This window comes from Periplaneta americana, chromosome 16, assembly GCF_040183065.1.
Source record: "Periplaneta americana isolate PAMFEO1 chromosome 16, P.americana_PAMFEO1_priV1, whole genome shotgun sequence".
NCBI lineage: Eukaryota > Metazoa > Arthropoda > Insecta > Blattodea > Blattidae > Periplaneta > Periplaneta americana.
This window is the reverse complement of record NC_091132.1, coordinates 12,061,166-12,087,603: the sequence shown is the minus strand read 5'-3', so window position 1 is coordinate 12,087,603 and position 26,438 is coordinate 12,061,166. Positions and strand designations below refer to the sequence as shown.

The 26,438-nt window shown below is 35.3% G+C and overlaps 1 protein-coding gene across 1 annotated transcript in view; it reads left to right on the top strand.

Annotated features, from left to right (window-relative positions):
• Positions 1–1,655: 1,655 nt before the first annotated feature.
• The window catches only part of LOC138691064 (melanocortin receptor 5-like), a 318,829-nt gene continuing 294,046 nt past the window's right edge, over positions 1,656–26,438 (top strand). Inside the window, exon 1 of the mRNA XM_069812739.1 lies at positions 1,656–1,837. The gene's annotated coding sequence lies outside the window, so the exon portion shown is untranslated. The remainder of the gene's footprint in view (positions 1,838–26,438) is intronic.

The window sequence follows — 26,438 nt, the reverse complement described above, 5'->3', positions numbered from 1 at the left end:
GTACAATGAGTTGGTATTAAGTTTCCACATTTTCCACTGAATTGGGTAAGAATAATGTTTATTTTATTGGTTTATTTTACGACACTGCATCAACATCTAGGTTATTTAGCATCTGAATGAAATGAAGGTGATAATGCCGGTGAAATGAGTCCGGGGTCCAGCACCGAGTTACCCAGTATTTGCTCGTATTGGGTTGAGGGAAAACCCCGGAAAAAACCTCAACCAGGTAACTTGCCCTGACCGGGATTCGAACCCGGGCCACCTGGTTTCGCGGCCAGACGCTATGACCGTTACTCCACAGGTGTGGACAAGAATACTAATGTTAGATGACTATATCTATACTAATAATAAATCTGTAGCCAACATTTTTCTGGTAATTTTCGATTTTCCAAAAATAATTGGTCCTAACATATATAATTAACCACCCTGAAACCGAAAATCGCTTTTTTGAAATTTTTGTTTGTATGTCTGTCTGTCTGTCTGGATGTTTGTTACCTTTTCACGCGATAATGACTGAACCGATTTATATGAAAATTAGAATATAAATTAAGTTCGCTGTAACTTAGATTTTAGGCTATATGGCATTCAAAATACTTTATTTAAAAGGGGGGTTATAAGGGGGCCTACATTAAATAAATCGAAATATCTCGCTTATTATTGATTTTCATTAAAAATATTACATCACAAAAGCTTCTTTAAAAATAATTTCCCATAATTTTTATCCAATACAAAAATTTTTGATAGGACTGATATTTAATGAGATAAATGAGTTTTAAAATTACAACAGCAACGCCATCTAAGGGGCTGTACTGAAATAAAAACAAATGACTTCGTCTTTAAGGGGCCTTGGACAACAATAATCGAAAGCTATTAAACATAGCCTAAGAGAATGTTTCTGTGTTTGTATGAAGTAATATCGGGAGCTAATTAATTGCTTAAATATTATTTCACCATTGGAAAGTGTAGTTTCTCTAGATGGACATAATTCTACAATGTTATTACAGTAACTTCTGAAACATATAGCATGTAATATAAAGTATACACATTAAAACTAAATGATATGTCAATCTTCATTAAACTATGGTTGCATGTAATAACAATTAAGAAACATGTTAAAGGAATTGTCTTTGCACCAAATGATTGCTCTCTGGACCAAAATAAATACAATTTAAATTAAGTAACATATTAAACGATTTATTGTTCTATCAAACATGAATGTTCCCTGGATCAAACGTCCTATTTTAATTATGTAATTAGGCCTACTTTATATTTATTTCTAACAGAGCAGCGGAGCGCACGGGTACGGATAGTCATATAATAAGATTGTAATCAATTAGATGCTAGAAAGAAGTGTTTCTACGAAAACTCTGGAATCTATCATTGGAGCATCATATTTCACATGACAGACTGTACGATATGCCTCATTTTTCAAATTGCGTTTAAGGGATCAATATGTTATGCATGTAAGGTTCAGGACTTGGGAATCTGCGGCTGTACCATTACCTGCAACACATTATGTACATCCAAACACTGCAAATTAAAACGCTTTACAAACATATCGCGTCAACACAGTTTATGAAAAGCAAACATTTGTAATAAGGTAGCTTAAAATACTCTCGCAATCGTGTTGCCATCATTAAGCCTGATAACATCGCGAAGAATGAAGACGTCCTGCGAACCTGCGCACAGCGGCATTGGGTTAGTGGGGCGGGCGCCTCAGAGCGGCGGACTAGTGTGTGTTACGACGTCCACCCTGGCGCGTCGCCCGCGGGGTTGTCTGTGTATTGCGGGATGCCATAAAACAGTGCAGAGCTTCAAGGAATTAAACCCTGAGGTGGTAAGTAGGGGACACGACTTAAGTGTGAAACTGCGACGAACTCAGACACGAGCTTGTCGACGTGAAAAATAAATATTATACCGTACTCATAATAGCAAAGCGATGAAACAAAACAAGAAAGTACATAAGTTTTGGTAAGTGTTCAAACTGCGTTACGTGAAGAAGTCGACGATTTTGACGATGTTCATTTCAACTTTTTTTGTCTTCAGAAGTTTTAGGTAACGTTTCCCAAACTTTTGAGTGTCCCAGTAATTAGTCTAGTACCAACGTTCCACTCATTAAACATCTGAATAATGTATTGAATTAAACATCTATACTAATAATAAATCTGTAGCCAACATTTTTCTGGTAATTTTCGATTTTCCAAAAATAATTGGTGTTAACATGTATAATTAACCATCCTGAAGCCGAAAATCGCTTTTTTGAAATTTTTGTTTGTATGTCTGTCTGGATGTTTGTTACCTTTTCACGCGATAATGGCTGAACCGATTTATATTAAAATTGGAATATAAATGAAGTTCGTTGTAACTTAGAATTTAGGCTATATGGCATTCAAAATATTTTATTTAAAAGGGGGGGTTATAGGGGGCTTGAATTAAATAAATCGAAATATCTCTCTTCTTATTAATTTTCATGAAAAATATTACATAACAAAAGGTTCTTTAAAAATAATTTCCGATAAGTTTTATTCTATGCAAAAATTTGATAGGATTGATATTTAATGAGATAAATGAGTTTCGAAATTACAATAACAATGCCATCTAAGGCGGTGTAATGAAATAAAAAACAAGGGGCCTTGGATAACAACAATCGAAAGCTATGAAACATAGCCTACAGAGAATGTTTCTGTGTTTGTATGAAGTAATATCGGAAGCTAAATTAACCGAATTGTATAATTATTAATTCACCATTGGAAAGTGTAGTTTCTCTAGATGGACATAATGCTATAATGTTATTACAGTAACTTCTGAGTGAATCGAGGACAGGTAAGATTAAAATACCTTCTTATGCGCAGAAAACTTGATAGACTATTCTGTACATTCGTTTCCTGTATTTCCTAAAATAATTTTTATGACCAAATGAGTGGTCTCTGGATCAAAATGATCGCATTTTAATTATGCAAATACAATTTAAATTAAGTAAAATAATAAACGATTTATCCTTCTATCAAACACGAATGTTCCCTGGATCAAATGTCCTATTTTAATTATGTAATTACTTTATATTTATTTCTAACGGGTGCTGCGGAGCGCACGGGTACGGCTAGTCCTTAATAAATTCATAGCGATATTAAATTTCAGTTTCAGCTTTGGAATATAATCTGAAAACATGTAAATACAAAGTTATTTTTTGTACGGTCGTGTTTTTTTTTATATTTACAGCTATCATTGTTAGGCCTTGAAAGTTATAATTCCCACACAGAAACTTGTTGCTAAGGAAACCGTTATTCATAACATAAAACTATACTGAAATAGACCCAGTACAGTGCACTTATTGTTGCCTAGTTACCATTACAGTGCAGTTTTGCGAAGGCTTTGGAAAAATATTGCTCTAAATTTTGAATGCAAAGTATATTATATTTGCAATTTTAAAAATATGATCGTGCAAAAAATGCTGTACAATACACGTTTGTGAAGCGCAGTACAAACTTTTCCTAGATTTTGTAACAAGCACTTCTCGACCTTGTATAGTAATATTCTAATGTATCCACTGCGAAAATGAAACCATTTTTTAGACTTACCAAAAGCTTATCAATGGGATGGTTGATGTTGCTTTGCGAAATCTGACTCAATTGTAGATATCGCAGAAAATATATTCTCATTCAAGTATGCTGATGCAAACGGCATTAAGTGTTCGGGAATCATCGAGATGTATGGCTAAAGCATGTAGTCAAGATTGCAACAGGGACGTTGTAGGAAGCACGATTTTTAGCTCGGAGCAGGAGAAAATAATTCGAATAATTCTAACAGTCGCTTTCCTTTTATGACGGAGAAACTATTATTTATGACCAAGAAGGAATTTTTCATACAAATGTTTTTTCCATTCCAGACAATATATTATTCCCTTAATGTTAATGACAATGAAGATTGTTTATGCTTTTAAAGATATAGCACGACAGTTCAACGTTGTGTGTTGCCAGGGTAGGCTCTAGCAGGCGCAGGTGGGTGGCCAATTCTCTAGGGTGGCCGATAGAATAACATTGAAATATAATTCTATTTTAATATAATGATCGGCGATGAAATGGGAAAGTAGCTATTCCCTTATCTCCTGGCTTAGTTGCCTCATGAACAATGCCTTATTGATGTCACTTATGAGGTTCAAATCTATCTCCGTTCAGTTGACTAAACAACAACAAACATTGAATACTTTCAAGGGAAAATTGTTCCGGGCCGGATATCGATCCCGCGACCCTTCGCTTAGCGCACGAATGCTCTACCGACTGAGCTACCCCAAGAACTATACACGACACCGTCACAATTCTTCCCCTTATATCTACACAACTCAAATGCGCTGACAAGACGCCAGAACCCAACTTTGAGTGCACACCATTCTGTGTGACTTAAATTGTGGCTTTCTGTTAACGTGCCTACAGTAACGTATAAATTATCCAAATCTGGCTTTCAGGTAGAAGCTCCCTGTGAAGCAGGCTTGAATAATTTCAAGGGGAAAATTGTTCCGGGGCCGGGTAACATACTTTTAGTTCGATTTACAACTCTTCTTCATAACATAATTCCAATTAAAATTCTTGTTCGTAACACATTTTTAGTTCGATTTAAAATTCTTCTTCATAATATATTTCTAATTCCAATTAAAATTATTGTTAATAACATTTTTAGTTGGATCTAAAATTCTTCTTCGCAACATATTTCTAATTCCAATTAAAAATTCTTGTTCGTAACACATTTTTAGTTCGATCTAAAATTTTCCATAACATATTTCTAATTCCAATTAAAAATTCTTCTACGTAACATATTTTAATTCGATTTAAAATTCTTGTTCATAAAATATTTCTAATTCCAATTAAAATTCTTGTTCGTAACACATTTTCAGTTCGATTTAAAATTCTTCTTCATGATATATTTCTAATTACAATTAAAAATTCTTGTTCATAACATACTTTAAAGTTCTTCTTCACAATACATTTATAATTTGAATTAAAATTCTTATTCATAACATATTTTAGTTCAATTTAAACTTCTCCTTCGAAACTTATTTATAATTTCAATTAATATTCTTGTTCGTAACATATTTTTAGTTCGATTTAAAATTCTTCTTCGTAAAATATTTCCAAGTCCAATTAAAAATTCTTGTTCGTAACACATTTTTGGTTCAATTTAAAATTCTTCATAACATATTTCTAATTCCAATTAAAAATTCTTCTTCGTAACATATTTTAGTTCGATTTAAAATTCTTCTTCATAACATATTTCTAATTCCAATTTAAAATTCTTCTTAATAACATATTTTAGTTGGATCTAAAATTATTCTTCGTAACATATTTCTAATTCCAATTACAAATTCTTGTTCGTAACACATTTTTAGTTCGATCTAAAAGTCTCCATAACATATTTCTAATTTCATTTTAAAATTCTTCTTCTTAACATATTTTAGTTCGATTTAAAATTCTTCTTCATAACATATTTCCCATTCCAATTGATAATTCTTGTTCATAACATATTTAATTCGATTTAAAGTTCTTCTTCATAATATATTTCTAATTCCAATTAAAAATTATTGTTAATAACATATTTTTAGTTGGATCTAAAATTCTTCTTCGTAACATATTTCTAATTCCAATCAAAAATTCTTCTTCGTAACATATTTCTAATTCCAATTAAAAATTTTTGTTCGTAATATATTTTTAGTTCGATCTAAAATTCTCCATAACATATTTCTAATTCCAATTAAAAATTCTTCTTCGTAACATATTTGAGTTCGATTTAAAATTCTTCTTCATAACATATTTCCAATTCCAATTAAAATTCTTGTTCGTAACACATTTTAGTTCGATTTAAAATTCTTCTTCATAACATATTTATAATTCCAATTAAAAATTCTCGTTTGTAACATATTGCAAGTTCGATTTAAAACGTTTCATTCGTAACAGATTTTCATAACAAATTTATAGTTCGATTTAAAAATGCTTGTTCGTGACATACTTCTCGTTCTATTTAAAAATCTTGTTCCTAATATATTCCTAGTTCTATTTAAAAACCTTGTTCGTAACACTTTTTCAGTTCAGTTTAAAAATTATTTTTCGTGGCGTATTTCTAATTCGATTTAATGACTTGTTCGCAACATATTTCTAGGTCGCTTTAAAAATCCTTCTTCTTACATAACGCATAAATTTCGAGTTCGATTTAAAACCCATGTTCGTAACTTACTTCTAGTCCAATTTAAAAATTCTTAATTGCAACGTTTCTAATTCGATTTAAAAACTCGTTCGCAGCAAAATTCCCGTTAGTTTATTTTTTTTTGTAACATTTCTAGTTCGATTTAAAATTCTTGTTGGAACACAATTCTGGTCCAATTTAAAAATTCTTAATGCTAACACTTCTAGTTCGATTTAAAATTTCTTGTTTGTAACGTATCTATTTGTAGTTGGTTAAAAACACTTGTTCATAACATATTTCTAGTCAGATTTATAAATTCATACTCGTAACATATTTCTAATTCTATTTGAAAAATTTTGTTCTTATCATGTTCCTACTCCGATTTAAAAATTATTGTTTGTAATATATTTCTAGTTCGATTTAAAACTTCTTGTTTCTAATGTATTTGTAGTTGGGTTAAAAACTCTTGTTCATGATATATTTCTAGTTGGATTTATAAATTCTTACTCGTAACATATTTTTAATTATATTTGAAAATTCTTACTCGTAACATATTTCTAATTCTATTTGAAAATTCTTACTCGTAACATATTTCTAATTCTACTTGAAAATTCTTACTCGTAACATATTTCTAATTCTACTTGAAAATTCTTGCTCGTAACATATTTCCAATTCTACTTGAAAATTCTTACTCGTAACATACTTCTAATTCTACTTGAAAATTCTTACTCGTAACATATTTCTAATTCTATTTGAAAATTCTTTCTCGTAACATATTTCTACTCCGATTTAAAAATTACTGTTTGTAATATATTTCTAGTTTGATTTAAAAATTCTTCCTGACATTTCTGATTCGATTTCTTACCAAGAACAGTGTTCAGGATTATTTTGAAACTCTTTAAACGCTAGATCACACATTCGCTATCTTTCTGCAGAGGCAACGGATGGAAGTATTACAATTTTACCACAGACAACGTATTGCACCATATATATTTTTTTAATTAGAAATTTACAGAAATTACTATACTATTTCTGAAGTAGTAATGGGCATTAATCATTTTCCCACGCGACACTTCTTACTCTGACATGAATAACATATACAATAAATTTAACATTAAAATATGAATCAAAACTAGTATTATAGCATAATTCACATTCAATAGGTTAAATATAACACACAATAGCGATAAGAGTAAGTAAACGCAATGGGTACAGGAGAACAATCATTAAGGCAACTGGAACATTCAACCCCTCGCCTTCCTGTAACGATCATACACTGTCCCACTGGTTACTGCAGCATATTGTCCGTCATTGGTCTCTGTGTGGTTGCACAGCATGCAATAAGAGTCGGGACGGATACCAATGCGGTGCAGATGCATTCCCAGCAGCCGTTCTCGATAAATTGACGAAATTCTGCAGCTGCCTTCAATCATGACCAATCTGGTGCATTAGTGATTTCCTGATTACACACTTTACTTGATAAATTTGTTCCTAGCTCTTTCTAGGTGCCATATTTAATAATTTATATATAATTATATATATATACAGGGTGTAACAACTTTAATGTTTAGAATTTCTGGAACATGTTCCCTGACACGTTCTACGTTGATTAAACCTAACATACCTATATCCGAAATTGAGAGGTTACAGAGATAACAGAGCTGGAAAAAATAGAACGTCTTGCAGCTCCAAGCATTATACCGTTTATACAAGGCCTATTTTATGGCAGTACTAAGTAGAGATACATAAGAAACATTTGAAAAGCAGTGAATGAAGGAAATTTTACTTTTAAGAGAAATTAAATTAAAATTGTTTAGGTTGCTAAGGAAACGAAACAGACAACAGTTTAAAATAACAGTTGTGAGAAAAATAAACCGTATTGTGACTAGTCTTTTTATTGATTTTTACCATTAAAACATGCCTTTTGTGTACACACATCAGGAATACACCGACATAGTTCATGTGTATGGACTGTGTGATGGCAATGCAACAGCAGCTGTTTTGGCATATCAAGCACGGTTCCCAAATCGTAGGATTCCTAGTGCACAGGTATTTTCACGTGCCTATTGTCATATTTTAAGAAGTACAGTGTTTGGAATCTTAAGGACATTTTTTTTTCAACTTTGCACTGCTTCTTTCATACTCACAAGTAGTTTATATTAAAATGTAATATGGTACTAATAAAAATAATCACATAGACATGTCACTTTCGGAAATTGGTGTTACTTCTTTCAGTATTCAGCGATAAAATTAAACTCAAAAATTTAACTTTGGGGTACAAATAGTCCAAACCTATAGAACTTTGGATATAGGTATGTTAGGTTTAATCGACGTAGAACGTGTCAGGGAACATGTTCCAGAAATTCTAAACATTAAAGTTGTTACACCCTGTATATATATATATATATATATATATATATATATATATATATATACACACACATACTAGGGGCTTGTGCAGCAAATGCTGCAAAATAAGTACATTAGACGTTCAAATAAAAATTTTTCAGATGTATTTTCAATGAAGAATAACAGATATTTTGAAAGTTATTTGCTTCCATAATAATGAAACATACTCCGTCTGAATGTTTTTTTATGCCAAATACTTTTTCTTGAACCTATCCAGCTTCAGTTTTTGAGTTTCAACGCGAAAACGCAAATAACAATGTCAGGACGATCAGTGGGTTTTCATGTGGGAGTAAAGCAATAGCTACTTCAGGTCATTGTGGATTGTAGGTGAAAGTTAAAAAAAAAGACAGGTTTGCTATGCTTTCGAACAATAGATATAGCATCTTGGTATAGCTGCTGCATGTAGAGTTTGAAATGTAGAGGGTAAAATCATTTTATCCTGCTGAGAGATCTTGCTGAAACGATCGCGAGACTACAAAATGTTGGAGGCCTCTTATTTTATCAGTAAGTAACACCTTTTGGTCTTTCCTTAGGAACTGTAATTTTTGCGCTCTCTCGAGCCGATACTGAAGAGAATGACGCATATAAATATCTACATCACACCGGCATTAAGTATATGAAAAAGACCCAACCCCACTTGATTAATAGCTATAAAAATATTTGATTTTTAATAACAATATTATCTTACGTAAGTTTTGTAGTTATATATATATATATATATATATATATATATATAAAAGATATTCTCTACACAGATACTTACATAACCCCAAAACGTTTCACTTTCATATCATCAATATAGCATTAATATGTAGGTAGCTACTATAATTAATGAAAAATAGTCACATCATGGCATTAACTATAATAATATTTCATTTCTAATGGTAATAATGTAATCAAACCACCCCAAGTTTTGTAGATTTTAATATCTAATATACAGCTATACTCAGAAAATTACACATCGCAGAATCAGACCTGTAAATTATTTTAGTAAGTCTTGAAGTTTTTAATAACTAATTGAATTTGAGCTCTAAATATGTCAGCAATCCTGCAAGTCATGGCCTTCGTGTAATATCGTATTGTTTATTGCAGTGTGTGTTTTGTTTTATACTGAAATGCAATTTACTTAGTTCTCAAAACTGACGAAAACTAACGCTTCACTGAAAGTTACTATTTTTCTGAAAATCCTTGGATGCCAAGCTTCAAAATGACAGGCCATTCATTAAAATCCGTTCAGCCGTTTTCCCGTAATTTCCATTACCAGTTCAAATTATTTAATCGATTTAATCGATTAACCCTAGAATGCATGGCGGGTGTCTTTGAGGCCTTTCATCAAATTAATTACTCCACTTTTCAACACTTTTCAAAAAGCAAACGCACCCCTACAACAGGCAGCGATGTCGAGATGGCGCCGGGATCTAGTAGGCTCTGATGATGGTGTGAAGGATCCACCGAAACAGCTATAAGCCTCACGTGCTTATACAATTTAACACTAGTAAGTTTGCCATTTAATCAATCATTAATAATTTACGGCTGTCTTATGTTCACACAAAACGCAATAATTAGCACAGCGTCCTGCAAATTGAATTGAGCTATTAAAAAAAATAATTAAAATTTTACAAAATACCATACTTAAAAATCCGACGTTACTTATGTGACGGTCAAATATAAAGCACTAGAAAAACGTGATTATTCCGAGATACCGTTTTCATGTAATTTTCAACGAGTGATAGTTGCTAGCTTGACATGTAAGCTGTGACTGCATTCCAAGTACAGGGAAGCGATAATGGAATCGATAAGAGATCTGAGGCTATGTCACGCTTCATAAAATCGTTACAACACGAGAAGGCATTCAAGTTTTCCTCAACGCGTCCATGCATTGCGGTGAGATTTGAATAACAATGCAGCGAGTTTTTAATAAACATATTGTGTGCAGTTTTCCGCGGTTGGAATACCAAGCACTTGTTGATAAACATCAAGAGTCCACTCACTGACTATCAAAGGATAGAGTTCGAATCCAGTACATTATTATACTCATCGAAACAATCCAAGGACACTTATGAATATAACTCGAAATGATGTAACAAACAACAGGTGCCTGGATAAATGTTCCTGTTTTAAAAATAAATAGTAAAAATTCACTAAGACCTAGTTTATAGTACATTATGCAACGAGCCTATAATGATAGTAATTAAGACGCGAGTATGTTTGTTTATGAAACTCGCTTGCGCTCGTTTCATAATTTTCATACGAACGTCTTAAGTACCATTATAGGCGAGTTTCATACGAATTTTTATGCTCGACCATATATCTAACTTGAAATTATTCAGAAGTATTTATTTCATTCGCATCTGACTGAAGATCGGAAGTGACCTTGTGCATAGCTCGTTAATTGTGAGATGTGCGCAGACGCGAAATATTGATTTTTTTCCGAGGAACAATAATGTCATTGACCTTGATATATATACCAGGGTTGCGGGTTCGATCCCGGGCCAGGTCGATGGCATTTAAGTGTGCTTAAATGCGACAGGCTCATGTCAGTAGATTTACTGGCATGTAAAAGAACTCCTGCGGGACAAAATTCCGGCACATCCGGCGACGCTGATATAACCTCTGCAGTTGCGAGCGTCGTTAAATAAAACATAACATAACCTTGATATAATCTAGAGAATAGCATGAACTAATTTTGATATAACCTGGAAATTGATTTAGGATTGAAAAACGAGATGACAAATTGAATTTATTTGAATATTATTTACAATTAACGATAATTATTGTAGTAACAGAACATAACCTTCTGCGACAGTATTGGATTTCCAGCCTCCGTGACGTTTCCCTCGTCTTTCGATTGCATATCCGAGAATAATCGAAAACCTGAACTTTAATGAATAGGTGTACTTTAATGACATGCATGAAAGGACTGCTACCAGGTGTATAATTACTACATTTCGGCATGGTCGAGCATAACATAAATTATGGTTTATTTAACGACGCTCGCTACTGCAGAGGTTATATCAGCGTCGCCGGTGTGCCGGAATTTTGTCCCGTAGGTGTTCTTTTACATGCCAGTAAATCTACTGGGATGAGTCTGTCGCAATTAAGCACACTTAGATGTCATCGGCCTGGGCCGGGATCGAACCCACAACCACGAGCACAGGTCAGCGCTACAGAGGCCGACAAGACCCAGTTTCATCAAGTTTTTTTTTTTTTTTAATAATGCTAAGATCATGTTAACTGATGTGTTGTTAAGAATTACGCAACCTGTTGGTGTAATAGTGTTTCACCAACCATTTGAAGTACTTTAGTTAGGTAACATGATGTTAATAGCAATGTTACAGGAATCAAACACGCAGTGATTGTACGAAAGTTGACTGAATGTGCATATAGTTATGGTGTAGTCATTTGTTTTAGTGGAAAATTGTGTTTCTACATTGTGGAAGTACAGCTCCTACCAAAAGTTTAAGGACACCCCTCCATAAGTAATGTTTCATTCCTCTCCTTACACATATGTGAAACGCCTTGATGTTTATACAGTGACCAAATGCCTTTCAAAAGTCAAGTTTTTACTACAAACGAAATCTGTCTATCTTCCAAACTGTGGATTATAACACAATTTTTCTGTTACCAAAACTTATTAAAAAATTACAAATTTTCTAAGAATGGGTTGACTTAGATCTGTGAATTTTGGTATAGAGTTAAACAAATCTGAAAGGCTTCTTGTGCAATTTTTTATTTTTATTTAAAAGAATTTGTGACAATTCGTATAGGCAGTGTAATCCAGATTGATTTTTTTTCCTTTACGAAAAATTGCCATTTTCTAAAATTCTTTTGAGATTGAAATTCGTGGCAAATGGACCCGGATCCGCCACTGCCATTTATATTATAACATTGAGAGTTGGTAACACTGATCATTCATACGATGAAAGAGTAATGGAACGGAGAAAAATTCTCTCCGGCGCCGGGATTTGAACCCGGGTTTTCAGCTCTACGTGCTGACGCTTTATCCACTAAGCCACACCGGATACCACCCCGGCGTCGGAAGAATCGTCTCAGTTTTAAGTTCCAACTCTTGGGTTTTCTCTAGTGGCCGGAGAGAATTTTTCTCCGTTCAATTACTCTTTCATCGTATGATGACGCAGAATATCTGCATGGAAATATCATATGTACTTCGGTACATTATAAATATGATATAATAATATGATAACTGATCAATCAGCTTATTCCCTCCATTTCTTGTATTCAGATGTGGAGTTTGCTACAAGTGTGGGAAGGTTAGATAGAGTTCTTCCTTGAGAAAAATGAAAATTGGTCGAAATTCAGTGAGAGTGGAAGTGAAATGGTACATTGAGATGTGGAAGAATGACTGAAGATAATATCTAACTCCATTTCGAAATTCACTGAGCATTATGGGATGAAGATAAGTGCAAAACAAGGCGAAGACGGAAGAAAAATAAAGAAGGTAAGGGTGCGAATTCGAAATGATGCAGTAGAGCACGTGCACAGCTTCAAATATTTGGGGTGTACTATAAGCAGTAACATGAGCTGGTTCCAGGAAGTCAAAAGGATGATAGCAAAGGCCAAGAAAGCTTTTAATAGAAAAAGGAGCATCTTCTGCGGACCTCTGGAAAAAGAGCTAAGGAAGAGACTAGTAGAGTGTGACATTGTATGGGACAAAAACATGGGTATTACGAGGAAGTGAAGAGAAACTTTTGAAATATGAAGAGTCCACTGCAAGAATGATGGATGTCACTTTCTTGTCGAAAATGAACCAAGACTGTCAATGCATAGCTTAAGACATACAGAATGTACATACAGAGTTATATAACATTAACACTGATAGTCATTGTCCAGTAATGATCGAAAATCTCAGTTAAGCTTTGAGCGCTAAGCATTTCAAACTTTCAATTGCTTCTCCTGCAAAATGTATTCCAAATGACATCCATCATTCTTGCAGTGGACTCTTCATATGGTTATGGAAAAGAATGGAACGTGTGAAATGGACAGACGGAATAAGAAATGAAGCTGTACTAGAAAGAGTGGGTGAAGAAAGAATGATGCTGAAACTTACCAGGAAGAGAAAAAGGAATTGGCTGAGAAGGAACGTCTGCTGAAAGATGCACTGGAAGGAATGGTGAAGGGCGAAGAGTTCGGGGCGGAAGAATGTATCAAATGATAGACGATATTAATAAATATGGATCATATGCGGCGACAAAGAGGAAGGCAGAAAATAGGAAAGACTGGAGAATGCGGGTTTGCAGTGAAAGACCTGCCCTTGGGAAGAAAACTATGAATGAATTAATATCTTTCAAATAGGTTGAAACACACGCTAGCTCATATGACAAAAATTGCATAATTTGAAAGGCATGTTGGTCCGACAAGTTAACAAATTTAAAGAAATAAATATCAAAGGTCCTTCAATAACTGTCTATTCAAAATACAAAATATTACATTAGGTTACATGAACGTATCTTTGACTAGCGCTTTCGCTATTATGATAGCATCTTCAGGTCAGACTTGCGTGATATTAAGCTTTTCATATAAAGACGTGGATGGACAAGTAACATCGAAATGTATTAAGGAACATGACGTGAGAATATAAAAAAAAAAACTACAATGATAAGAAAAACAAGTAAAATTTGACTTATGAACAGTCGAAAATATATATATATATATATATATATATATATATGACAATTAAACCTTCATGAGGTCTCAAAATAAATATATAAAAGTATTTGGAGTTAAAGCCTGCAGAAACAAGTATGCAGCTTATAGTATAGTCACCACCACGCTACCGACCAGACAACATTACTTCTTTTTACTACTCCAACACCAAAGATCTCATTTTACAATGTGCTGCCACGTCGTGATGACTGATGCAAAACAATATTTTAATTTGTTATTCTTTTAACTGTGTCTCAATTTTAAGCTGCATATATATTTTGTAGACTTCAATTTTTAAACAAATTTTGATCTATACGCTGTATACTTGTTTCTGCAGGCTTTAACTCCAAATACTTTTATGTATTTATTTTGAGACCTCATGAAGGTTTAACTGTCATATATATATATATATATATATATATATATTCGACTGTTCATAAGTCAAATTTTACTTGTTTTTTTTATCATTGTAGTTTTTTTTTATATTCTCACGTCATGTACCTTAATACATTTCGATGTTACTTGTCCATCCACGTCTTTATATGAAAAGCTTAATATCACGCAAGTCTGACCTGAAGATGCTATTATAATAGCGAAAGCGCTAGTCAAAGATATGTTCATGTAACTTAATGTAATATTTTGTATTTTGAATAGACAGTTATTGAAGGACCTTTGATATTTATTTCTTTAAAAATTGCATCTTTTTTGTGCTTTTATGAGAAATGCCAGAAGTGAGAACGCAGTGAAAAATGTAATCATAGCAGTCAAATATCAATCATTTCTGAAAGGGTGGCTTTATAATTTTTGTCGATATAGTTTCTTACTTCTTTTGGGGGAAAAAAATTATTTACCGTCAAAGTCTATGTTAACACTACTACATGTGAGTTATTTTCTTTCTTTATCCGTTTTACTTCACCTGCAGTACCCGAGTTACGGAATATTTACACACATAGTCTAAAGGCCCATTCATAATGAGAATTAAACATAACCGTAACATAAACACAGAAGTTTGCGGCCAGGTTATCAAATGGGATCATTCACAATGATTCACATAAACACTGACATAAACATTGCCGTTAGACGTTAACATGAAAGTTCGCAAACTCCAAACTTTCATGCTTATGCTTACGTGATTTGCAAACAGTACACAATCGTGGAGCGCTGATGTATACGACAGAATATGAGGAAATGGCGTCGTTGTTATGTTTCCATGGTTACCAAGTGTCTTTGCGGTTATGTTTATGTTCCCATCGTGAATGTTCTTGATTTTACCGTAAGTTTACATTTTTAAGTTAACGCTTACGTTATGTTTAATTTTCATTGTGAATGAGCCTTAAGTGTGAAATGTGAATTCAATGATAGATTAACGTTTTGTGTATAGCCAACCAAAGTATGTTCGCACGAACTTACATTTAATTCATTTTATCTCCCGATCTTTCACATTTACATTCAACAAGAGTAATTTGTTTGGGAAACGATACGGAGAAAATGCCTTGCGGCAACAGTCAGTAACTGAACCTCACTCGTTCTAATTGGAGATACAGTTCGAACGAATCACACTAGTAAATTTAATTAAAAAACCGACGGGAACATATTCCATATTACATTTCAAGAGCAATTTAAAACACAGGGTTTCATAGCAACATCCATATTAATCTAAACAAATACCAGGATTATAATTTTATTTGTGATCAGACTCTATACTAACAATGTTCATTGGTTATTTTACGACGCTTCATCAACTGCGATTGTTATCTCAGTGACATGAATGTGATAATGCCAGCGAAATGAGTCCAGGGTCCAGCGCAGAAAGTTACCCAACATTTGGTCTTACTGGGTTGAGGGAAAACCCAGGAAAAAAACCCCAACCAGGATATGAAGCTGGGCCCGCTAGTTACACGGTCAGGCATGCTAACCATTACTCTACAGCGGTGGACGTAATAATAATAATAATAATATAATTATTAATAGTTTAAATGAGCCGAAAGAAATTATTTCAGGGGATATTTCATTTCATTTATTGTATTCCATAGATCTTGCATTTTTGAAGCTCTAAGAGTTATACAGTTATTTGGCGAGATGAGGTGTTGTAACTAAAATTATTTATTACTATTACTTATTTACAAATGGTTTTTAAGGAACCCGAAGGTTCATTGCCGCCCTCACATAAGCCCGCCATCGGTCCCTATCCTGAGCAAGATTAATCCAGTCCCTACCATCATATCCCACCTCTCTCTAATATTTTCCTCCCATCTACGTCTCGGCCTTCCCAAAGATCTTCTCCCCTCAGATCTTCTAACTAACACTCTATATGCATTTCTGGATTCGCCCATATGTGCTACATGCTCTGCCCATCTCAAACGTCTGGATTTAATGTTCCTAATTGTGTCAGGTGAAGAATACAATTTCTTTCCATTGTCTCAGTAAAGCAAGAACATATGTACAGTGTTTTGGATATACAGTACGTAACGGCTTAGAATCAGAAAAAGAAAGGAAAGAGAAATGTATGTAGTGGATCAGATTCAAGAACTGTTCTCCAGGCCTGGCAAGTACACTAATCAGCAGGGGCAGGTATTTATGGAGATTTTTTAATATTGGTGTCAGCGGAGATTCTTGGAGATTGATTTGTAGTCTTGGTGGAGATTAATGGAAATTTTGGAAAATACAATTATTTTGGAATTGGAGTATTAACTCTGTATCAGAGTGCTGCATTGGAGTTAAATCGCTCGCTTGAACTCGGTCGAGTGTCGCACCCTCGAGTGAGATAAGATCGGTCGTGATACGCTCGTAATAAATAGAAGCACAGTACAAGGTCATCTCACCGACATGTCTTATCTTGTATGGAAGTCGACAGATAAGATACACATATGTTTTGCTGACACGGTAAAAATAAGGCTTTATATTCTGCGTTTATGACAAACGTTTAATGGAACAGTCAATGCAGCGTACCAAAACAGGAACATGAAGTTATAAATAAAATAGTATGAAAAACTTCGATATACAGTTACTATTGCTAATTAATAATTATTCAATATTTGATTTACCACATAGATAATATGATAGGTCCATACATAGTGTTCCGCCTATATACTGCGACAATGTAGAAACGTTTTACAAAATATTATTGATATAGCAGTAGATTAATAACAATATTAGTACAGAGATAACGTCACAGAAAATATAATAAAACGAATAATCATGCTGCACAACTGTTACAGACGCAAAGATTGATACACTAATTATTAGAGATTATTATTATTACTATTATTATTACTACTACTACTAGAAAACTTGATACAGTTCTTGCATTATCGTGATTGTGTTCTCCGTTTATAATAATTACATTTACATCCAATAACATCTATCAGATGTGGCAGAAACAAAATCACTCCTGTGTGGGGGAAAAAAAAATTACCTACAACATTTATATTACATTTTAAAGCAAGTTTTGTAGTTATACTATGGAGAGGTTAGTTAAACACTGCAAAGTTTTGAAATGATAAACATCTATGATGTTACTACACAGTTCATCACTGTAACAAGAACGAATGTCTAACGCTAGGCTTATACTGTTCGAGGATTTATCGCTCGTGACAATTTTACCCATCATGCATGTGCACTACCTATAGGATTATGCTATGAACTACTTGGCGCTCGAGCGAAAACGTCCGATGCAGATTTCTGCTCAGTATGAATATTACTTTTCAAATAATTAACATTAAAGGTTCGTTGGATTCTGGTAAAGGTGCGGTATGGCCAAAAGACAATATGTATTTGTTGGAGTGAGACTGTATTTAACACACATTCATTAAAAACGAGAAAAACTTGCAGCCCTCATATTAACGCTTTCAGATTATCAGTGGAATGTTGAAATCTTCATCTTTTGAGTTCACTCATGTAATCAGAACAACTAGAATAGCATGTAATGTAGCCTACTTGGATATATAACAAATTCAAGTGAAAAAATAAACCGAAAAAAACTCAGAATATGAAATTCGCTATAAAATGACGCAATAGTAATAATTCGCGAATGTGTTCATATTTCGCTATTAGAACTCTATTTCACGATTGTTTTATCCGCATATTATTAATCAGAATCACTTATTTCATAAAAATTAGTAAAAATCTACTGTATATCTATTAAGCCGTGATTTTCACGATCTCCATAAAAACCCGGCCTGCTAATCAGAAACCATCTGTGGGTTCCGTTTCAGACTTCATATCGATTAAATTAATTTAAGAACGGGAGCAACACCAAGCCACATCTCCGAGGTAGTGAAGCATAAAATGCTCAATAAACAGAGTTGAATTAGCGAAGTATACATATTTGACTTACATAACCAGTGTACGTGATACTTCCCTATTCTCAGACTTACTTACACTTCAACAGACACTTGCAGAAAACAACAAACGATATTTAAGGGGAGGCAGAGGTGAATATTTCAAAATCCACAAAATTTATCCGATTTGTTTGAAATTGATCATGGATACTAAGTATGTTATTGGTAATGGAATTACCAAGTTTCAACTTTCTAAGTACAATAGTTCTGTAAATATTAATAATTCTATAAAACTTTATATCGTTTGATATAAAATGCTCCATGCACCATATTGTAAGAAATTTTCAATATTTCTTTTTATTTATATGTCCAGAGAAGGTATATAAATAATGATAAGTATTAGTTTATTATGGGAATAATATAGTAATACAGTTATCTTGGTTTTGTTCGAAAATTTCACCTCTGCCTCCCCTTAATTCTATTTTATTCTATTCATAGGCAGTGAAACGAGTAACTTCACGTGGTGCTACAAAATATCCATTTCCAAACATTTGGAAAACGTTCTTTTAGGATCCAAAGCTTCTTGGTACAACATTGGATCCCAGACTCACAATGGAACCCTTCATCTTGCCTGCTCGAATCAAGGCGCCAACCTGTTGCGTATTCATTTCCATGACAACCTCCACTGGCCGACCGAATCCATGTTCGAACCTGTCCATTCTTCAGAGAACTCTGAACACAATATTTTGGGCAGTTTAACGTGACAGGCAATGCTCACCATAAACGGGCAGCATTTCCTTGTGAACATTCTTTGCTGTCACACCTTGACACTCCTGCAGAGAAGCCACCATCTTGCAACTTCTGCTTCTTTGTTTCGCTTGTGCGCGCGTAGATCATCTTGACACCCGGATAATGCTGTCATCTAGCGGTGACAGTTTCAGGCGCCTTATTAAAAATGTACTCGTAGGTCTCTACTTCGCCTGTGCAATTACACCTACGAACGCGGTGTACAAACGTAAAAATAACAGAATATAATACAGAAATGGATAGCTTGCAAGTTACGTTTCACTGCTTATAGTATAATTATGATAGGGAATGGTTATTCATGCAGATGCGAGTTATGATAGGTCGGAACGCATCTAAGAGTTGGAAGCACAAAGCTCGATTCCCGGAACGGAACGAGGATTCTTCATTGTTGTCACTTGCAGCACCCCGGCTTGCTTGCCCTCCTATTCAGCAGCGAGCACTTGTCCCCGTTTCGAGCTGAGACTGTGACAGCTCGACTCGCCCGTGATCTGCGTGTATCGATACTGATTAAAAAACTAAGCAGGCCTCGTCCGCTCTGAGAGAAGGCGGATGCGGATTTATCTCAAAGCATTTACGGAATGTAAAGCAGCTGAGCTGAATATTTCATTTTCAGTCTGATAATTCAGTAAAATAAATAGTAAATTGAGTAGCCACAGTTAAATTACACTGAACGACAAGAATTTTACTCCGATTTAAAATAATGTGTCCCTTATGAATCCGAAAATGCATCTCTTTTCTTCGTATCATGTAAGGTTTTCAAGATATACTGTGATTTCACTTTTCGATAAGTGTTCCCCCAAGAAACATCTGGCGCGGGTTGGGGGTTGTAAACTAAAACAAGAGCTAATGCATTTTATTAGTTTATGACTTATTTCCGATTTATTATGGTTGTTGGCATGTTCTTGTGTACTTCTAATAAATAAACAGATATTGGTCCCTTCTATTAAGTAAATTTCATAACAGTTCAAATTGAGATCTACGCAATGAACAAACAAGGCTGTGGTTTACAGTAGTTAAAGAAAAATTTACCAGTTTGAGTGAAGGAAAATTAAAAGAGGGCATTTTCATCGGTCTACAAATTCACAAAGCTATGGTGGAGGAAAAACTTTCCGTTACAAAAAAAATTACATGGCGCGCTTTCAAAGATGTTTGCCCAAATTTCCTTGGAAATTCTAGGGCAGACAACTACATAGAGCTTGTTTAACTTAATTATGGTTTATTTTTTTATTTTAGTAGGTTATTTTACGACGCTTTATCAACAGCATAGGTTATTTAGCGTCTGAATGAGATGAAGGTGATAATGCCGGTGAAATGAGTCCGGGGTCCAGCACCGAAAGTTACCCAGCATTTACTCATATTGGGTTAAGGAAAAACCCCCGAAAAAGCCTCAACCAGGTAACTTGCCCCAACCGGGAATCGAACCCGGGCCATCTGGTTTCGCGGCCAACGTGCTAACCGTTACTCCACAGGTGTGGACCTTTATGGTTTATTTAAGGACGCTCGCAACTGCAGAGGCTATATCAGCGTCGCCGGTGTGCCGGAATTCTGTCCCGCAGGAGTTCTTTTACATGACAGTAAATCTACTGGCATGAGTTTGTCGCATTCAAACACACTTAAATGCCATCGACCTCGGCCGGGATCGTACCCGCAACCTCGAGCATAGAAGGCCAGCGCTACACAAACTACGCTACCGAGGGCGACTAGAACTTGTTGTGGAAACCATGTTAAGTGCATATGAGAACATGGGGCGTAATATGTCTCTGAAAATAAACGTTTTACATTCTTATTTGGATTTCTTTCCTCCTAACTTTGGAGAGGTAAGCGATGAGCTTGGGGAAAGATTTCATCAAAAAATATCTGAAATGGAAAGGCGATATAAAGGAAAATCATCATCCAGCATACTTGTAGACTATTGTTAGTTCCCTGTAAAATACAGCTTTAGTTAAAATTAATAGATGACACTGTTATACCTATTACTTTACAGCGTTATATTCATTAAATTTTAAGCACAATTGGAGGGTGATAAGCAATAGTGATTCAAGCGCCAAAAAACTGTTTCGAGATATTGGCAATTGAAATATTTTTTTATAAAACATTTTATGCAAGAAGTATAACATTAATACTATTACAAAAAATAGCACAAGTAATATAACAAAAGGCTAACCGATTTTTAATAACAGACCAGCAGTTGAATTAATATTTCAAAACAAAATAAATAAATGAAATTTATGCAATAAACGAATTTCTGTTTATGAATAGCAGCAAAATTCAGATATGGCATTCTTGATTTTTTCCGAGTTAAATTAGCCTGCCACCAACAGATATGTGCAAATATCTCTTTTTTTTTTTTTTTCCAAATTGTCGGTTGGTCTATTATTGCGTAACTCCACCCAATTGAAAGGTGGGTTGGAGATAAAAGGGGCTTTTAAAATTTTCAGAAAAGCAAATTAGTTAGAAAGCAGTAATAATAAAACTGGAATAATTGGAAATCTAGTACAATTAGGTGAAATCTACATAATTTATTACCTTCAGATGGCAAAATCGCTCTTGCTGAGTCTGGCAACGCTGTTGTGATTAGTCTGTGTTTATTTCAATTCATGCATTTCGTATTAAGTCCACGGGTCCTTTTATTGATTGAAACAGCAAAATATAAGGCGTCTCAAATAAACGCGCTTTTTAAACTTAATTTTCGTTTGCATGTTGCCAACAATTTTTGACCGTCATTTGTTTAACAATACTACGACATCTGCAGAAACTATGACCGTCATTTGTTCAACAATACTACTCCAGAAACAGGGATCGATGAAATGGATGTCAACGAGCAATAGTTAAAGATTTTTATAAAAATGGTGATAGTGCTCGAAGGAAATGTCGGCGTTATTTTAATATCGGAAGAAATGGTTCTGTCCCACGGTAACACCTATAAGGTATGCCAACAGGGTAAACACATTTTTCGTACGGGAACTTGGTGGTTTTCCTACTCAGAGGCCATATTGATTTCAGCTACGTCGTATTCAGCTAGAATTTCTATGTAAGCAGTGCGTCATATTTTCCACAAGGAATGATGACATTGATTGGCCCCCCAGGTCCCCTGACAAGCACATGTGAATATTTCCTGTGGGGCACCTGAAAAGCTAAGTGTATGCAAGTCGGTCACAAACCGTCAAAGAGCTCCAGAATAACATCCGTGGTGAAATCCAATCCATCCCTACTGCGATGTTGGAACGTGTCATGATTGATCTTCACCGCAGGATCTCTGAGCGTGAACATCGTCAAGGTCGTCACTGCCGAACATAATTTTCTTCAAAACCTGAGTGTAATTGATGTTGTTACACATATGGCAATACGTCATGTTACAATTCTTCATTGTTTGGCTCATTACTTACTACAATGTATTTATTTTGTTCTACTCAGTGAGGGAAGTGAGACGGTATGGAATACCGCCACTGGTTTCTATGACCAGAAAATATACCATTAGTGAAAAATGACATACCGTTACTGAAAAAGTGTGATCCTTAAAAAAATTATGTATACATTCTTTCGCAGCAAAGAGTGCTATCTCTTTGCTTCTTAGATCTAAACTACAGGTCCACACCTGTGGAGTAACGGTTAGCGCGTCTGGCCGTGAAACCAGGTGGCCCGGGTTCGATTCCCGGTCGGGGCAAGTTACCTGGTTGAGGTTTTTTCCGGGATTTTCCCTCAACCCATCAAGAGCAAATGCTGGGTAACTTTCGGTGCTGGACACCGGACTCAGTTCACCAGCATTATCACCATCTCATTCAGACGCTAAATAGGCCTAACCTAAGGTGTTGATAAAGCGTCGTAAAATAACCTACTAAAATAAAAATAAATCTAAACTACAGCCTTCTGGAATTGTATGTAGACACATTTATTTCCTATTATGTGAATGACTGCGTAGCCGAACGGCCGCGCTCTTGTGCAAGTAGCCTACAGTACGCCACACCGTGAACTTAACCCGGGCTATGGTATGGATGATGATGATGATGGTGATATGTTAAAAAATGTTATGTTTTATTTAACGACGTTTGCAACTGCCGAGGTTATATCAGCATCGCCGATGTGCCGGAATTTTGTCCCGCAGCAGGTCTTTTACATGCCAGTAAATCTACTGACAAAAGCCTGTCGCATTTAAGCACACTTAATCGAATCCGCATAGAAGGTCAGCGCTATACCAACTGCGCCAACCAGGCCGATATGATGATATGTGAATTAATGATGGCGAAATGAGTCCGAGGTCCAACGCCGAAAGTTAAACAGCAATTCAGCTTCAATTGGTTGAGGGAAATCCCAGGTAAAAAAAAACAACTAGCCAACTAGCTCCAACCAGGATTTGAACCCGGGCCCGCTGCAGGAATAGGGTTAACTAAATTATAGACGCCCCAGAAATTGGGACAATAAGCGTCCCGACTGACATCATGACGAAACGCGAAACAGAGTCGAAATCGGGACGTGTGGCAATCCTGAGATCAACTTTTAAATTACGTACATGACACGTGTCTCACCCCAACAATTTCACTCACATACAGCGTATTCCGAATCTCACCGGTCCGGTGGCATCAATGACGTCACGTTGCAACGAAATAAGGATCAAAACTGCTGGAAGGATCGAAGCTGTCATGGCGACTGTGTAAGTGGTTATCTGTGCTTCACTAGCAAAATTTTGCGAAATTTCCGTACTACCATCTCGTTCAAAGAAAAGAGATCATAAACAACTTATTTCTTGAACCGGTAGTAATAACTGGTCCGTTGACATGTTCGCTCATAAGCCATTAACATATTGTTTTTACGTTGTGCTCATTACAAACAATACAGCAGAACACACCGCCATGACACAACAGTGCACGATGTCATTCGTCTGCTAATTCCCGCCCTATACAAGAACCAATCAGATTCACTGATAGCGGCTGATGGAGACTGCCACCATCTCTGCAAGTTGATGGCACCGGTGCGACACCGGTGGAGCTAACGAGCACAGCATGCATAGAGTAGACATGAACAGCTTGGAGGTGAAGCCGCTTTTGTAGACCGTCGCCATTATGATGCTACCAAAACATTGGGCTCCTGGTTAGCACATGGGCAGTTGATTGTGATGTTGCATCGTTGTTTTAATTAATAAATGAAGTAATTTCAATATGCCTACATGTACTGCGTATGGCTGCACAAACAGGTTTTCAAAAAAATTCCTGGAATAACTTTTCACGGGTAAATATGCATGTTGTGAAATGTACTTATTACCGGTAGATAATGAATGATTTAGCCTAGGTTAGTCGGTTAGATTCGTATTGTTCACGTATTTGTTTGATTAAGAGAAAGGATTAGTGTAATCAAATTTTTATAATCACTAAATCAGACACGCTTTGTAAACTTAGCATTTACGAGCGAAGCTAACCTAACAACCCATGTTGGAAGTTTGTGTCGAGTGCTATAGAAAATGGGTGTACCGACGTTTCTCTTAAACCGAATGCACGTATTCGTTTGACGAAGAAAAAGAAATAGTGTATTAATATTATTGTAATTTATTTTTATAATCACGAAATCAGACTTATGCTTTGCAGACTTACTAGCTTCATTAACTCGGTCGTGAACTAACTTGACCCACTTGGTAATAAAACTTCACTTTTGTTCGCCGTTATAATCTAATTATATACTATAAACGAAGAGCCTATCAAATATTATATGGTTAAGAGCATTCCACTTTTTCCCTAAACAAAATCGGGACATCTATACGAAATACTGGCAAGAGGAAGCGAATGATAATTTGCGTTAAGAAGCAAGTTGCATTATTAAATCCAAGCAAATGGATCAACCTATAAAAATAATTATTATAGGGTAGCATTTTTATTGGACTAGTAGCAAAATAAGGTCAAACTGTTATCTTCCTTTTTTTATCATTATTGTTTGTTTAATGTTCCAGAGTACCTATTAAATACCATAGTGCAATTTGAAAATCTGTCAATTTAAATAACCTGTATATATGTGATTTATCGGTGAAAGAGTTGTAATTTTTGCTAAAAATACGTGCCTAGCGATTCTGTATTACGAAACAAACAAGAAAGTGTGATTCCTCCAGGAAATTAGGGACATATGGAATTCTTATTATCATAAGATCTTCTATAACGTAGGCCTAATAGCTATTTTGCAATGTTTTGGTAGCAACATGATGGCGTCAGGTCCATCAAACCGGCTTCACTCCGTCCAATGGTATTAAGATGCTAGTGTCTACTCTATGTATTCTGTGCTCGTTGGGTGGAGCATCAATGACGTCATCGGTGGAATTCGGAACACCGTGATGCCATCGGATTGCTCACCGGTGAGATTCGGAATACGCTCATAGGCTACAAGTTGTAATCCACAGTTACCTCATTACTACCGTATCATTCCTCGTCGATTTTTAATGTCTTCTGTGAAGGAATTGAAATGATTACAAATTATCGTGGTAAGAATTTCCGAAAACGCAGAAGAACGGAAATTGTAACCGCCGACTATGTTTACAGAAAAGAACATTTTAACATTAGGAGCGAAGCACACATCCGAGTCAAAACATTTTACTCTCTCGTCTGCTCTTTGTTGCTGTACAGACAATATTCTTTGTTGCTGGAAATACTCCGCCATATCCCTTCTGTCAAGACAAAAGAAACAGGAAGTATAAGCGATAAACCAGTAGAGGAGCATAATGGGATATCCTAGAAGAGGTTACTAACACAACAACGGCTTCAAGAAGAGCTAGTCGGAAACTGGGAAAGAAACGGACGTTCATCATTTACAGTCTTGGTCCGCACAAAGAAATTCCATGTGTGTGTGTTTTTGTGAGACTGTATGTGTGTCCCCGTGAATTTATTGTCTGTATAAACATCAATTTAAACGGGTCAGAATCAGTTGACAGAACGCGGTGATATTAAGCCACTGCAAACGAACATTAGCGACAGCTGGAAGCCCCGAAAATGTAATGCTATATCGTCCATAATCCGAGTGATTACACTGAATGTAGTAGGCCTACACAGGGTGTTCCTCCGTTTCCAGTTCTCGTTCCCGGTTTATTGTGGACCAGTCTTTACATTGAATAAACAGGCGAGTACCGGATGCACT